Genomic DNA, 14,730 nt, shown 5'->3' with positions numbered 1-14,730 from the left:
GGTCCCAGAAGAAAACCTAGAAGAATGTTACAATCCAAGGCAAGCAAGATTTCTCTTAAAAAAAGACACAAAGAGTGGTAACATTTTAAAAATTAAAAAAATTGAGCCTAAATTAAAACTAAGAACTGTTGTTTATCAAAAGACACCATGTAGAGGAGACTGAAAAGGTAAAGAACAGTGTAGAAGACATCAGCAATACATATTCCGACAAAGACCCACTTGGAATATGTAAAGAATTAAAAATTAATAAAACAGAGACAGATAAAAAAATCTTAAATGGTCAAAAAGCCTAGGCAACATGGCGAGACCCTGCCTTGTTATGGTGGCATGCGCCTGTGGTCCCAGCTATAAGAAGGCTGAGGTGGGAGGATGACTTGAGCCTGGGAATTTGAGACTGCAGTGAGCGGTGATTGAGCCACTGCACTCCAGCATGGGTGACAGAGCAAGACCTTGTCTCAATCAATCAATCAATCAATCAATCAATAGGCAAAAGAATTCAAGAGGTACTTAAAAAAAAGAGGATATTAGTGCTTGCTTCTGCAGCACATATACGAAAATTGGAATGATACAGAGTAGATTAGCATGGCCCCTGATCAAGAATGACACACAAATTTGTAAAGCATTCCATATTTTTTGTTTGTAGCTCAAAGGAGAAGTGCTTGAGGGGATGGAAATACCTTATTCTCCATGATGTGCTTATTTCACATTGCATGCCTGTATCAAAACATCTCATGTACCCCACAAACAGATACACCAACTATGTACCTACAAAAATTTTAAAAAATAAAGAGGATATCAAAATGGCCATAAAGCATAAGATTCTCAACATTATTAATCATCAGGATAATGGAAATTAAAATTACAATGATTTGCTACTAGACACACCCTGAATTCATAAAAATGAAAAAAAAAAAAAAAAGACTGGCAGTAACATGTGTTGACTAGGAAGCAGAGCAACTGAACTCTCACACACTTCTGTGACAGTGTTAATTACCACAACCACCATGGAAAGTTGTGTGGCAGCATCTCCTAAATCCACACATCTTAATGCCCTATTACCCAACCATTCTACTTCTGGGAATATGCTCAAAAGAAATGAGTGCTTATACCCACTACTAAAAGATACAAACAAAAATGTTTCCGAGTTTCATTCATAATAAGCAAAAACTGGAAATAGTCTAAGTATCCACCCACAGGAGAATGAATAAATAAATTGTACTACAGTTATACAATGGAATATTAGCTGTAATTAAAAACAAAACAAAGAAAAATACAGATAAATCTCATAACATAGAGTGAAAAAAGTCTAACTCCAGAAAATTATTCTGTGAAATTTCACTCATATGAAGTTCAAGACAGCCAAAACAAATCTACAGTGATACAAGAATAGTGGTTATCTTTGTGACTGATGCTGACTAGGAAAAGCATGGGAGAGAATTCTACGACTGGAACTGGTGGTAGTTATATGGATGTATATAAAAAAATTCATTGAGCTATACAATTAAACTTTGTGTATTTTACTATATGCTTATTTTGCATCAATAAAACCATCTTTAAAAAGTGATGCACAAAAGTGATGCACTTTAGTACCTTGTATTAAAATATGACATAATATCTGACCTCAGTCTACACCTCTTTCAGTTTGAGTGTATAACCTTCTCATGAAACAGAGTGGGCAGTGAAAAGAAATAGCTCTCGGGCCGGGCGCGGTGGCTCAAGCCTGTAATCCCAGCACTTTGGGAGGCCGAGACGGGCGGATCATGAGGTCAGGAGATCGACACCATCCTGGCTAACATGGTGAAACCCTGTCTCTACTAAAAAATACAAGAAAAAACTAGCCGGGCGTGGTGGTGGGCGCCTGTAGTCCCAGCTACTCGGGAGGCTGAGGCAGGAGAACGGTGTAAACCCGGGAGGCGGAGCTTGCAGTGAGCTGAGATCTGGCCACTGCACTCCAGCCTGGGCGACAGAGCGAGACTCAGTCTCAAAAAAAAAAAAAAAAAAAATAGCTCTCCTGTGCAATTTCTAAGTGAATCTCAACCACTTTGTCATTGTACTGCATTTTGTTTGAGGAACTTCAAGATCTGCTTTATTCCTAGAGTCCAGAGTGTCAGAGCTCCTGACTTAGCTCATGGGAAGTTGGGGTGGTTCAGAAAGACCACCTCCCCGCCTCTCCAGGTGAAGGCTAGTTCTAGGTGTGTCTTGGACTCCCGTTCACGTCAGTCCTTACTCCTCTCCGGAGTGAGTACATTTTCTCTCAGCTTCCAGAGGTTTAGTGTCTCCCTCCTTCTGCTGAAAGGTTTTCTCCACCCTTCCTGCTTCCGGCTTGACCTTCTCTCACATGTAGCATATTCTCAAAATACAGATGTTTCTCCACTCACGAGGGGGCTACGTCCCAATAAACCCATCATCAGTTGAAAATATTCTAAATTGAAAGTGTGTTTAACACACCTAACTTATTGAACATCATACCTTAAACATGCTCAAAACACATTAGCCTAGCATTGGGCAAAATTGTCTAACACAAAGCCTATTACATAATAAAGTGTTGAATATCTCACATACCGTATTGAATACAGTACACTGTAGAGTATTGGTTGTTTAGCCTCATGATTGCTTAGCTAGCTGGGAGCAGGGGCTCACTGCCACTGACCAGCATCGCGAGAATATTGTACTGCTTATTATTGCTAGCCTCGGAAATGATCAAAATTCAAAATTTGAAGTATGGTTCCTACTGGGTGTGTATTGCTTTTGCACCATCATAAAGTTGAAAAATCATAAGCCAAACTATCCTAAGTTAGAGACCATCTGTACACTTCTTTGCAAAACCAATTCCTTCCATCCTTAGAAACTGCTGATTTCAGCAAGGAAAATCTTAAAATCTAAATTGTCCTTATGAACTCTATCTAAACTGAATTTGCAATAATGACATTTGATCCATTTAGTTAGGAATATGCATTGCAATAAGGCAATATTCATATTTTCAATGTTAGCTCAACTTCTCATTTATTAAAAAAGACTCTGAGGCCAGGCGCGCTGGCTCATGCGTGTAATCCCAGCACCTTGGGACGTGGAGGCTGGCGGATTGCAAGGTCAACAGATGGAGACCATCCTGGCCAACATGGTGAAACCCCGTCTCTACTAAAAATACAAAAATTAGCTGGGTGTGGTGGTGCGTGCCTGTAGTCCCAGCTACTCGGGAGGCTGAGGCAGGAGAAACACTTGAACCCGGGGAGGTTGCAGTGAGCCGAGACAGTGCCACTGCACTCCAGCCTGGCGACAGAGCGAGACTCCATCTCAAAAAACAACAACAAAAAAAGAAGACACTGAGCCCCCTTGGTATATGCTGGGCTCTGTGTTAAGCACCGGAAAGGAAAGATGAATGCACTCAAAGAGCTCACAGTCTTATGCAGGAGGCAGGCAAATATGTAGACACATTAGTTCCAGTTATTTCCTATTATAATAACCTCCTACTGTACATCACACAGAGTTTATCAAACTCATCTTGTTATCCCACCTCCCTCCATAAACCTAATCTTCACTGTGCATCAACATCCGTGTCTATCTATGTCAATAACCCAGGCTGAAACCCTCAGCCATCTCTTATTTTTCACTTTCTCACGTTTACTCATTACATGTCAATTCTTTCACCAAATTCTCTCACAATTCCAGCACATATTCTTCATTCCTGTGCCACTTCCTAGATCAGAATCCTAATTTCCTTTTTCTTGCACTATGACCATAATGTTCAAACAGCTCTCCACACCTCCAGTTTCACCACTGCTATTCTATACTCCACACTGTTGCCAGAGAAATCTCTGTCTCTATAGTTCTTTGTCTCCACCTCTAGGAAGACTTTTTATTTGCTAGGAATAGAAATATAAGAATCCAAGGGAAAAGATTTGGTGAGTTGATGATTTGCTCAGCTACAGAGAGCCAATGAAATATTAATTATTTCTAACATAAATCTTGACAGATATAAAATATGGAAACGTGGTAAGCTGTGAAGGGCAGCTTTTTTTAAAAGTTTGATATGGCACAGATTATCTTCTCATTCCCATATCTTTCTTTCTTTTTTTTTTTTTTTTTTTGAGACGGAGTCTCACTCTGCTGCCCAGGCTAGAGTGCAGTGGCCGGATCTCAGCTCACTGCAAGCTCCGCCTCCCGGGTTTACGCCATTCTCCTGCCTCAGCCTCCCGAGTAGCTGGGACTACAGGCGCCCGCCACGTCGCCCGGCTAGTTTTTTGTATTTTTTTAGTAGAGACGGGGTTTCACCGTGTTAGCCAGGATGGTCTCGATCTCCCGACCTCGTGATCCGCCCGTCTCGGCCTCCCAAAGTGCTGGGATTACAGGCTTGAGCCACCGCGCCCGGCCCTCCCATATCTTTCTACTGAGGCAGAGGTCACAGATTAAATGATAGAAAACAGGCAGGTTATTGATGTCACGGGCATTTACGAGGTTCTCATTTTTTAGGCGCCAACACAATTCTTGGCTACCTGCACAACTTCACGCCTCATTGTGCACTTAGGACCCCACTGGAGGTGAGATCACTATGTTCTTGACAAAAGTAGACAATCAGAGCATATGGTAATAGACAACTGGAAATTGACTATCTACTGAGCCATTGGCTCTGGATCCTCATTATTTATTATTATTATTATTGAGACAGGGCCTTGCTCTGTCACCCAGGCTGGAGTACAGTGGTGCAATCATAACTTGCTGTAACCTCAAATTCCAGGGCTTAAGTTATCCTACCACCTCAGCCACCCAACTAGCTAGTACTACAGGTGTACGCACGATACCATGCTCAACTAATTTTTTGTGGAGATAGGGTCTCACTATGTTGCCCAGTCTGGTCTTGTACTCCTAGCCTCAAGCGATCCTCCCACCTCAGCCTCCCAAAGTGCTGAGATTACGGACATGAGTTAACATGTCGGGCCTGGATCCTCATTATCAAAAGGGAGTGTGGGGAGAGTTAGGTTTAAGTTGAGCAGATCTTTTGTCCCCAGGTCATCTCTAGGAAAGGCAATAATGAAAGGTCAGAGAGTGCCTGGTGACTTGATGAAAAAACCAACTTCTTCCCTAAGTCATGAACTTCTTGTTGGTAAATTAAAGTGGATACATTTGAAGTTATTCATTTGGACCCATGAAAGGCAGCTGTTCAATGCCTACAAATTAAATTTAGAGATCTACTAAGTTTAGATATCTACTTGACATTACTCCCTTCAGTCACAGTTTTAAAGCTGAACATAAATTAATTTTGAACTGATTTGGATTATATTGACGAACTTGTTTTCAAGCAGATGTATTTATTTTTGCTCCCATTTTTATGCTTTAGCTTATTAAACCTACTTTAACAAAATTTATATTAAAATATGTCAGAAGCTTATTTAAGGTAAAAAGTCTTCTGAGCTGTCTTGGTTTTGATTAAGTATCTCTTTGGAAAGTTTCCAAATCACAGTGGTTTTAGAACAGTGTAGATGGCGTTCTTATAGTTCTTCATCTCCATGAAATGGAGACAAACTATTTTCTAAAAACTGTTAGTTAAAAGACACAATTATCCTACTTTTTAGGTGATTATCTGCCCAAATTTTGCTTAACAACCACCATGATACTCCTAACCAATGAAGCAATAGATAGTAAAAATCAACAGATGACTTTGAACACCTTCATGTCGTCTTTCTCTACCAGCATCTGTATCTCCCCGCCCACTTCCTCAGTGGTATGGTTAGTTGTCACACTAGAGGCTGTAGAAATCTCATTTTTTTTTTCCTGGACTGCCCTCTGGGTTGGCAGCTTCTCTGCAAGCTTCTGTTACAGCTGTCAGGCCAGCAGATTCACATGCTGGGGTTTCCATGCCAGCTCCTGGACAGATTGGGTGGGCTTCTTCTGTAAGTACCCAGGATGACATAGGTCTTGGACTTGACTTTTCATCACATGAAATAGTTTCCCCTCACCTTGGTATATTACAGCTAATCTTGTCTGTTTGTTTGACATTCTGGCTCTGTCATCCAGGCTGGAGTACAGTGGCATGATCACAGGTCACTGCAGCCTCTGCCTTCTGGGCTCAAGTGAGCCTCCACCTCACCCTCCTACGTAGCTGATTCTACAGGCACACACCACCATGCCTGGCTAATTTTTTTAATTTTTTGTAGAGATGGGGGTCTCCTTATGTTGATCAGGCTGGAGGCTAACTTTTATGTTAGGGAAGTAAAATTCATCCAGTCTCTGGATGATTTGATGAGAGGGAGAACAGAGGTTGGAATGAGGAAAAAAAAAAACCTATCGGTGTCAGAATTCTCCAATATTCTTTTGCCTACAGCAGACAAGGGGTGGGTTTCCTAGAGAGAAAATCAGCTCTGGATATATTTTCAATAAAAATATATTGAAACATTTGATGGTTCCCTATGAAGTCCAAACTGCTTAGCATGGCATTCAAGGTCTTCAATCACCTTTTAATGTTTAAAGTGCCTCGCTTGTCTGTGAGATAGGAAATCTCACATTGTCGTGTTCTTGCTCTTGCTGTACCAGATACTCTTTTTCCTCCACTCCTCTTCAGAGAGTCCTGAACTATGCATTTATAACCAACCCACATGTTTCTAACTCTGTGAATTTTCATTGGCACATGCCTCTACCACAGTGCTTACCACACTACATCATAAATATTCATTTGCACTTTGTCTCCATTCTAGGTAGCAAACTCTTCCAACATAAGAATTTTATCTAAGCTCTCTTCACTTTATGCCTTTGCCAGTCAATATTATCCTGATGTTAACATCTATATGATGTAATCAATATTCAGTCAACAAATATCTGTGGAGTAGATAGCCATTGTACCCCAAAGTAAATTATATGAGCCCTACTTTTAAGAAATCCAAGCTGTCGCTGGAATAAAAATGATGTTTCATCATCCACAAAGTAATTATTGCAAAAAGAAGCCCCATACTCTGGCATAAGCTTTACAGAAAATAAAAAAATCAGGGAAAGGATGAATCATCATGGACTTCAGTATTAAATTGTTAAAGAAGATTTAATCAAGAGGAAGATCAATCTAGGATAAAATAAAGGCTTGGAGGGATATGCACAAAATGGCTCATGAATGAAATTTCAGGTGGTTGGGGTCTTCCATTGATCATACTGGATTTCAGTTTAGTGTAATATGCACAAATTGTGATGCACACCATCCACCTTCTGTTTATGATCCCATATTATGCATCAAACAAAGTCTTGACAATTCACATTTCATCTTCAACAGCACAACACAGAGTTCTCTAAGCTTTTGAAATATGAGTGTTGTGATATTGACATCATGGTATTTATTATCTTAAAGGGAGACAGATTTTGAGGGTGTGCATTGGGGAGTTGGGGAAATAACTGTGGAGTGATTGATGAATCGACTGCTACCCATGTGTGGCAAAATGGCATGAATATTGATCCCTCAACTGAGAACTCCTTCAGAGTTAACACAAAGTGGCTACACATTTTTCTCAGGTCTCAGGTTGAGGTCATCTCTTTTATTCTCTTTGTATGTGGTGTATAGAGGGGAAGGAAGAGGAGGGAACTGAGAAAGCAACACGAGTAAGAGGAGAGGATCTGACAGACTCAGAGCAGCTCTGCATTTCAAGCCACTTTTCTTTCCTCTTTGGCATTGCAAAATGTGTTTCTAATGCTTTACCTTGTCATATTAAAAATCTCACTTTGTGGGATATTCAGAACCAAAAAGACAATTTTTACAGACTGAACAAGAAGGAATTCACGTATGGCTTGATTTTCGAGGTGCTTTCAGCTCTAACACATTTTCGTTCAGCCATATCCAAATGACCTCTAAGAAATAGGTCATGGTGGTTCAGAGAGTAGAATATGTGAGGTGCAGGTGACACTTGCTCATGCCCCCTCACTCACCAAGTTTAAAACTCTCACTAATAGTCATCACCCTGACTTGTGAAAAATATTCCATAGGCAGTGAGATTACTAACCACAGAGTTAACACCAAAACCCTAGGCAGAGCTCTCTAACTGACAGAGATTTTTTATTTTTCTAATATCAGACAAGATGGCTAATGCCTGTTTCCCTCTACTTTCCTAACACTACGCTTTGAAGAATAGCCAAAGAAGTTCCCATAATTTAAAAAGCAGAACATAGGAAGCATGAACTTTTTATAGTAGCTCCTAACTGAAAGGCTGAGAAGCAATTAAATGTGAACTTTTTCGACTGTGAGCTTCATGACTTCCTCCATGTCTTCCTAATGCTTAAAATGTGATTGATAACATAGTGAGTGCTCTTTAAATATTTGTTGACTAAATAAAATTTGCTGCATGATATTTACAAAAGGCATACCCAGTAAAACATGACACAGAAAGTATAAAAATGAAGAGATGAATCCATTTACCAGTTAGTAAATGATAATAAAAATAAAAGCATGCAATGAAATTTTAAAATAAAAAACAGTAAATGGGTCAAAGGAGGACACTTTAGATGGACTTTTAAAAATATCGATACACAGGCATGGTGGTGCATGCCAGAAGTCCCGGCTACTTGGGAGGCTGAGGTGGGAGGATCACTTGAGCCCAGGAGTTCAAGTCCAGCCTGGGCAACACAGCAAGACCCCATCTCTGAAAAAAGAACAGAAAAGATCTCTTTTAAAAAGTTTCAATTCAAAAAAAAAAAGTTTCAATTCACCAATAAGATGTTAACTTCTACTTTTGCCCCTTACAACATTGTGTCAAAATACATACAGCAAAAACTTTGAGAAGATTCGGAGAGGTGATAAATCCATGGTAATAAAAAAAGACTTTAACATGTCACTTTCCAAAAAAAAGGCAATGGAATTTTCTAACACATCTCCTTGCTTCTTTCTTGACTCAAAACAGTTCATCCAACTGCCAGAATGAGCTTTTTAAAACAAAAATCAGTTCATGTCACTCCCTTGCTCAAACTCCTCAGTGGCTTCCCACCACACAGTAAGTCTCAAATTTCTTATTAAGGTCCACAAGTTTCTTTATGAGACAGCCCCAACTCATCTCTTTGACCTCATCACCCTTTTATTACTTCATGTTTTGGGTGCATTCTTACAAAAAAATAATTTGTTTTATAACTGAGGAGTTTTGTCAATTTAATATATATTATTTGGGGGTTTTTTTTTGACATTTTGTGCTTTTAATTTCTTATGTAGTCTATTTCCACTTGTTTTAGTGGTCTCTTTGAAATTTTGCCAAGTATGCTTAGCTTCTGTGCTAATTAATATCCTTTAGGAATTCTTTCCATGAAGGTATCCTTGTGGTGAACTTTCAATTTTGTATTATAACTTAGCTGGGAATAGAATTTTGATAGATAGTGTATTGCAGTTCTGTGAAGAAATTATTCTACTCTCTTCTCACTTGTTACTGTTTTGGCTTTCAGTCTATCTCCCCCCCTTTTTTTAAAAATAGATAATATATTTGTTATCCTCTGTTACTTTTAGAATATTTTCTTTCTAGTGTCCTGCAGTTTGTTTGCTTTTTAAATTTATCATGCTGGGGACCCGTATGTCTAAAATCTAAGAATGCATGGAAGCTATCATGTCAGCTCCTACTTAAATTTTGTTTTACACATTTTTCTTAATTTTTGTTTCTATGATTTCTTTTAATTTGTGGTAAGCTTATCTATGCATTTAAAAGCCTGTTATAATTTATATAGCATTTCTATGTGCTTATAGTGGAACGGTTTTTTAAATTTATCTAGCCAGAAATAGAATTCAAAACTGGAATTATGGACTACTTAGACATGAACAATGAGAGCACTACATATGAAAGTATACAAAATCACCTCTCAAAAATATCAAAAAGTAAATGCATTTATTTAAACAAGCAATGAAAATTAAGTATCTGAGTAAAGTTAGAAAAAGTTAGAAAAATAATAAAAAGTAAAATGAGGAAATAAGGTGGCTATACCACCATATTGTATGGTCCATGACCATAACAAGTGTGGATGAGAATATTGAGCCAGAACTCTAGCCCTATAAGGAAAGTGTAAATTGGTATAACCACTTTTTAAAAACAATTTGGCATTATGTAATACAATTAAAGATGTACATAGTGCATGATGCAGCAATTCCACTCCTAGGTGTATATTCTAGAGAATTTCTTACACATGTGCCCCAAGGGACACATCTTAAGAATGTTCATAGTAACATTGTTTGTAATAGTGAAGAAATATGGAAAATAACACAAATGCCCATCAACAGTAGAATGAATAAATTGTGATAATTCACCCAATGGTATACTATGCAGCAATGAAAATGAATAAACTACTGCTACACACATCCATATGGATGAATGTCAGGAACCATGTTGAGTGAAGAAAGCAAGTTGCTGAAGTATAAATATAGTGTGATCTCACTTATGTGGATTTAGCAGCTTTCAAACCTAGATACTTTATTGTTTAGGGATACAAATTTATGTGGTAAAATGATAACAAAAAGAAAAAAAATGACAAATGCAAATTTTAGGTCAGTGGTTGCTCCAGGTGGAAAGAGAGCAGAGTGGAGTCAGGGAGGAGACACAAGAGGCTTCAAAGGTAATGGTAACATCTGGGTATAAAATGTCAACAACAGTTTGCAAAAGCCAGAATTCTCCGATGTTTTGTATTGGAAGGAATAGATGGGTACTAAATTCCTGTATCTTGGTTTCCTCAACTGGTATCATCTGAATGTCCCAGGTGAAGAAGCTAAGTCCTAGGGACAAGGTTTGGACCTTTGAATACAGGTTTCTCCATATCGATCCAGGGGCAGCTGTGCTGGAGACAACCCCGGGGACTACAGCAAATTAGAGGCCTGTTTATTCTCTACATCTGTGGAGGTGTGTTATCTAGATTTACAACTCTTCCTGAAGACAAGACAGCATGAAGCACGCCATTCATTCCACACTAAATTACAATTGGAACATAACTGAAGAGAAACGTTTCTTAAGAAATGAAGGACTTTCATTCTTCACATTATATCCTTCTATTCTGTTTGACTTTTCACTACAAGCAGAGCTTATATTCAGTAGGTATGCATCAGTTGGGCTAGTAAGTTGTTCAATCCTAGTCTTTTCTGATTAGTTATTGCTCATACTGTCTTGGCTGTAAAGTAGCTTCAACATCACTCCTAACTGTAAACAAAAACTGCAGGTTGGCCTAACACTTCCATATTGATAGAGCAATGTCTACAAATAGTTGAGAGAAAGAAAAAGTAAACCAAGAACTTTATAGCAAGTCAGGGTGTCCTTTACAGTACCAGATATTCTTAAGCATGACCGTTCTCAAAGATTACAGCACCATTGAGAGCTTCTTGAAAAACTACTTGATGAAATCTAGGCAATTGAGAATGAATCAAAATTTGAAACCTCAGGAATGGAGACATAATGGTGAAAGAAGTAGTGATGAGCACTGAATCTACTTATATGCAAAATTAAAGAAATGTGTGGAATTGCCGTGATAAAACAAGGATAATGTAACTAACAAAATATAATATAAATGATGAAAATTGGCAGGTGGGGATGGGAATTGGAAGTGGAAGCAAATTTAAGAACTTTAATTTCTCCTTATATTTAATAGCATGGAGTGAACAGATTACTGCCTAAGAGTGAAATATGTGGTTTCTGTATCTCATCTCTTAATGGTTTTCATAGTTTTAAAAATTAACTTGAGTGGAATTTCTTTTGGGAAAAAAATATTTCTTATGGTGAGGAGACATTTAATATTTTAAAATAACAATATTAATTGAATTCAAATAAAAATAAAATTTTATTTAAAACTAATTATTAATAATATGATTTCATTTTTTTAATCTGATATTCCTATGTAGGTATTCACTTATTCATAAATCATTTATTGAGCATCTAGTATGTGTCTAGGCAGACTGTCCAGGCACTGGGATATAGCAGTAAACCAAACAAAATCCCTCCCTTTATGAAGATGATATTCTAATGGCAAGAAAAAGGCAAATAAATATAGAGGAAGTCAAAGGTTTATAAAAGCTATGGAGGAAAACAATGTAAGGTAAGAGACATGGAGAGTTCCTGGTGTGTGTGGTGGGTGGGTGGGGGCAGGGGATGGGAGCAGCAGTAGAAATTCCACCTTCCATCTGCACATATACATGTGTAAGGAGATGTCTGGAATGACACCTATCAAATATTAATATGTTTATTTCCAGGCCATAGATTTTTTATTTTTTCACACTTTCTTCTTTGCACTTTTTGTGTTGCTTTAATTTTTAAAAATTATGAATATGCACTATTTTTATTTTTCTTAAGTCATTCTATCTGAGGGAGAAAGACAAAAAGGAAGGTGAATAAGGAAAAGGGGTTTGCAACAGAAAATCCAATAATAATGATTCAGAACTCATGCTTCTAGATACTTATCCAAATGAGTTGAAAACTTACTCCTACACAAAATCCCTATGAATGCTAATAGCAGCTTTATTCATAATAGCCAAAAATGAATAAACAAACTGGGGTACATCTGTACAAAAGAATATTATTCAGCAGCAAAAAGAAATGAGCTATTAAGCCATGCAAAGACACAAAGGAACCTTAAAAACATTTTGTCAAGTGAAAGAAGCCAGTCTAAGAAGGCCACGGACTGTATGATTCCAACCGCATGACATTCTAGAAAAGGCAAAACTGTAAAGTGGGGATCACACAACCCAGTCTACCACCATTCACACCTGAGCAATCCTTCCAAAGTCTAAGGTTGGGCCCACCCAACCTGCTGCTACAACCACAGTTGGCACCCACCCACATGTGCTACCTACAGGCCTGGGGACTGGCCCTCCCAGCCCATCATAACTACTTCCAACATCAGCATGGACTGCTTGGGAGCAAAGGGTTATCCCATCACTTCTACTGCCATTGCCCATGCCATACTCCTTGCCCGGGGGTCCAAGAACCCACATACCTGTCTGGCCTACTGTCGCTATATCCAGCACTCACGAAAGCCACCTAGAGGCTTAATAATTGGCCCATCTGGACTTGCTAACACTGATGCCAGCATACCACCCTGGGTCCCAAGGACAGACATGGTCAGCCTACTGTTGCCACCACTGGAGCCTAAATACTGGCCCATCTGGTGTCCCAGTGCCCAGAAAAACTTCAATACAGGCTCCACTAACAAATGCACCTTAAGCTATCAAGGAAATCATAGACACCACTGATGCTGTTTATAGCCAAAGAAATTACACAGAGACTACACTACAGCACATGCTCAGCATCAAAGCCAAAGTGTACTACCCAATCAAGAGCATAGGACAAAAAACAAGTCTCAAAAATTGTTCTAAAAATCAAAATTATATCAGATATCTTCTTGGACCACAATAGAATAAAACTAGAAATCAATAGCAAAAGGCACTTTGGAAACTGTACAAATACATGAAAATTAAACAACATGCTGCTCCTGGATAATCATTGCATCAAGGAGGAAATTAAGGAGGAAATAAAAAAATTCCTTGAAACAAATGAAAATTTAAACAACATATCCAAATCTATGAAAAAGTAGTGCTAAAAGGGAGGTTTATAGAAATAAATACCTACATAAAAAGATAAAAAATTTCAAATAAACAATCTAATCACGCACCTCAAGTAACCAGAAAAGCAAGAAAAAATCCCCAAATTAGTGGAAGGAAAGAATTAATAAAGATAAGGGCAGAAATAAATGAAATAGAGACTAAAAAAAGATACAAAGGATCAACAAAATGAAAAACTAGTTGTTTTGAAAAGATAAACAAAATCAATAAACCACTTGCTAGACTAATCATAAAAAAGAGAGATGACCCAAATAAATAAAATCACAAATGAAAAAGGAGACATTACAACTGATATCACAGAAATATAAAAGATCATCAGAGACAATTATGAACAATACGCTAACAAGCTGGAAAACCTAGAGGAAATGGATAAAGTCCTGGACTCAGGCAACCTAGCAAGAGTGAATCAGGAAAAAAACCCAAAAAAACCTAAACAGACTAATAATGAGTAACGAGATTGAATTAGTAAGTCTCCTGACAAAGTCCAGGACTGGATGACTTTACTGTCAAATTCTTTTTTGTTGTTGTCATTGTTTTTGTTTGTTTGCTTGTTTGAGACGGAGTCTTACTCTGTAGCCCAGGCTGAAGTGCAGTGGCGCGAACTCAGCTCACTGCAACCTCCGCCTCCCAGGCTCAAGTGACTCTCCTCCTCATGAATAGCTGGGACTACAGGTGATCACCACCATGCCCAGCTAATTTTTTGTATTTCTGTGTGTGTGTGTGTGTGTGTGTGTGTGTGTGTGTGTGTGTGTATCTTCTTCTTCTTCTTTTTTTTAACTTTAAGTTCTAGGGTACATGTGCACAACGTGCAGGTTTGTTACATATGTATACATGTGCCATGTTGGTGTGCTGCACCCATTAACTCATCATTTACATTAGGTATATCTCCTAATGCTATCCCTCCCCCTTCTCCCCACCCCACGACAGGCCCCAGTGTGTGATGTTCCCCTTCCTGTGTCCAAGTGTTCTCATTGTTCAATTCCCACCTATAAGTTTTTGTCCTTGCGATAGTTTGCTGAGAATGATGGTTTCCAGCTTCATCCATGTCCCTACAAAGGACATGAACTCATCCTCTTTTATGGCTGCATAGTATTCCATGGTGTATATGTGCCACATTTTCTTAATCCAGTCTATAATTGATGGAAATTTGGGTTGGTTCCAAGTCTTTGTTATTGTGAATAGCGCCACCATAA

General features: G+C 38.5%; 1 protein-coding gene and 1 non-coding gene across 5 annotated transcripts in view; one reads left to right on the top strand and one right to left on the bottom strand.

The window, feature by feature from the left end:
* Positions 1-14,730, bottom strand: part of STAT4 (signal transducer and activator of transcription 4) — a 151,560-nt gene that overhangs the window by 95,499 nt on the left and 41,331 nt on the right. The window lies entirely within an intron of this gene.
* Positions 528-634, top strand: LOC126933350 (U6 spliceosomal RNA). The gene has a single exon (XR_007718572.1). It is a non-coding gene; the product is annotated as a U6 spliceosomal RNA (small nuclear RNA).

This window comes from Macaca thibetana, chromosome 12, assembly GCF_024542745.1.
Source record: "Macaca thibetana thibetana isolate TM-01 chromosome 12, ASM2454274v1, whole genome shotgun sequence".
Classification (NCBI taxonomy): domain Eukaryota; kingdom Metazoa; phylum Chordata; class Mammalia; order Primates; family Cercopithecidae; genus Macaca; species Macaca thibetana.
Note: the sequence above shows the minus strand (reverse complement) of the source record. Positions and strands in the feature narration are given on the sequence as shown.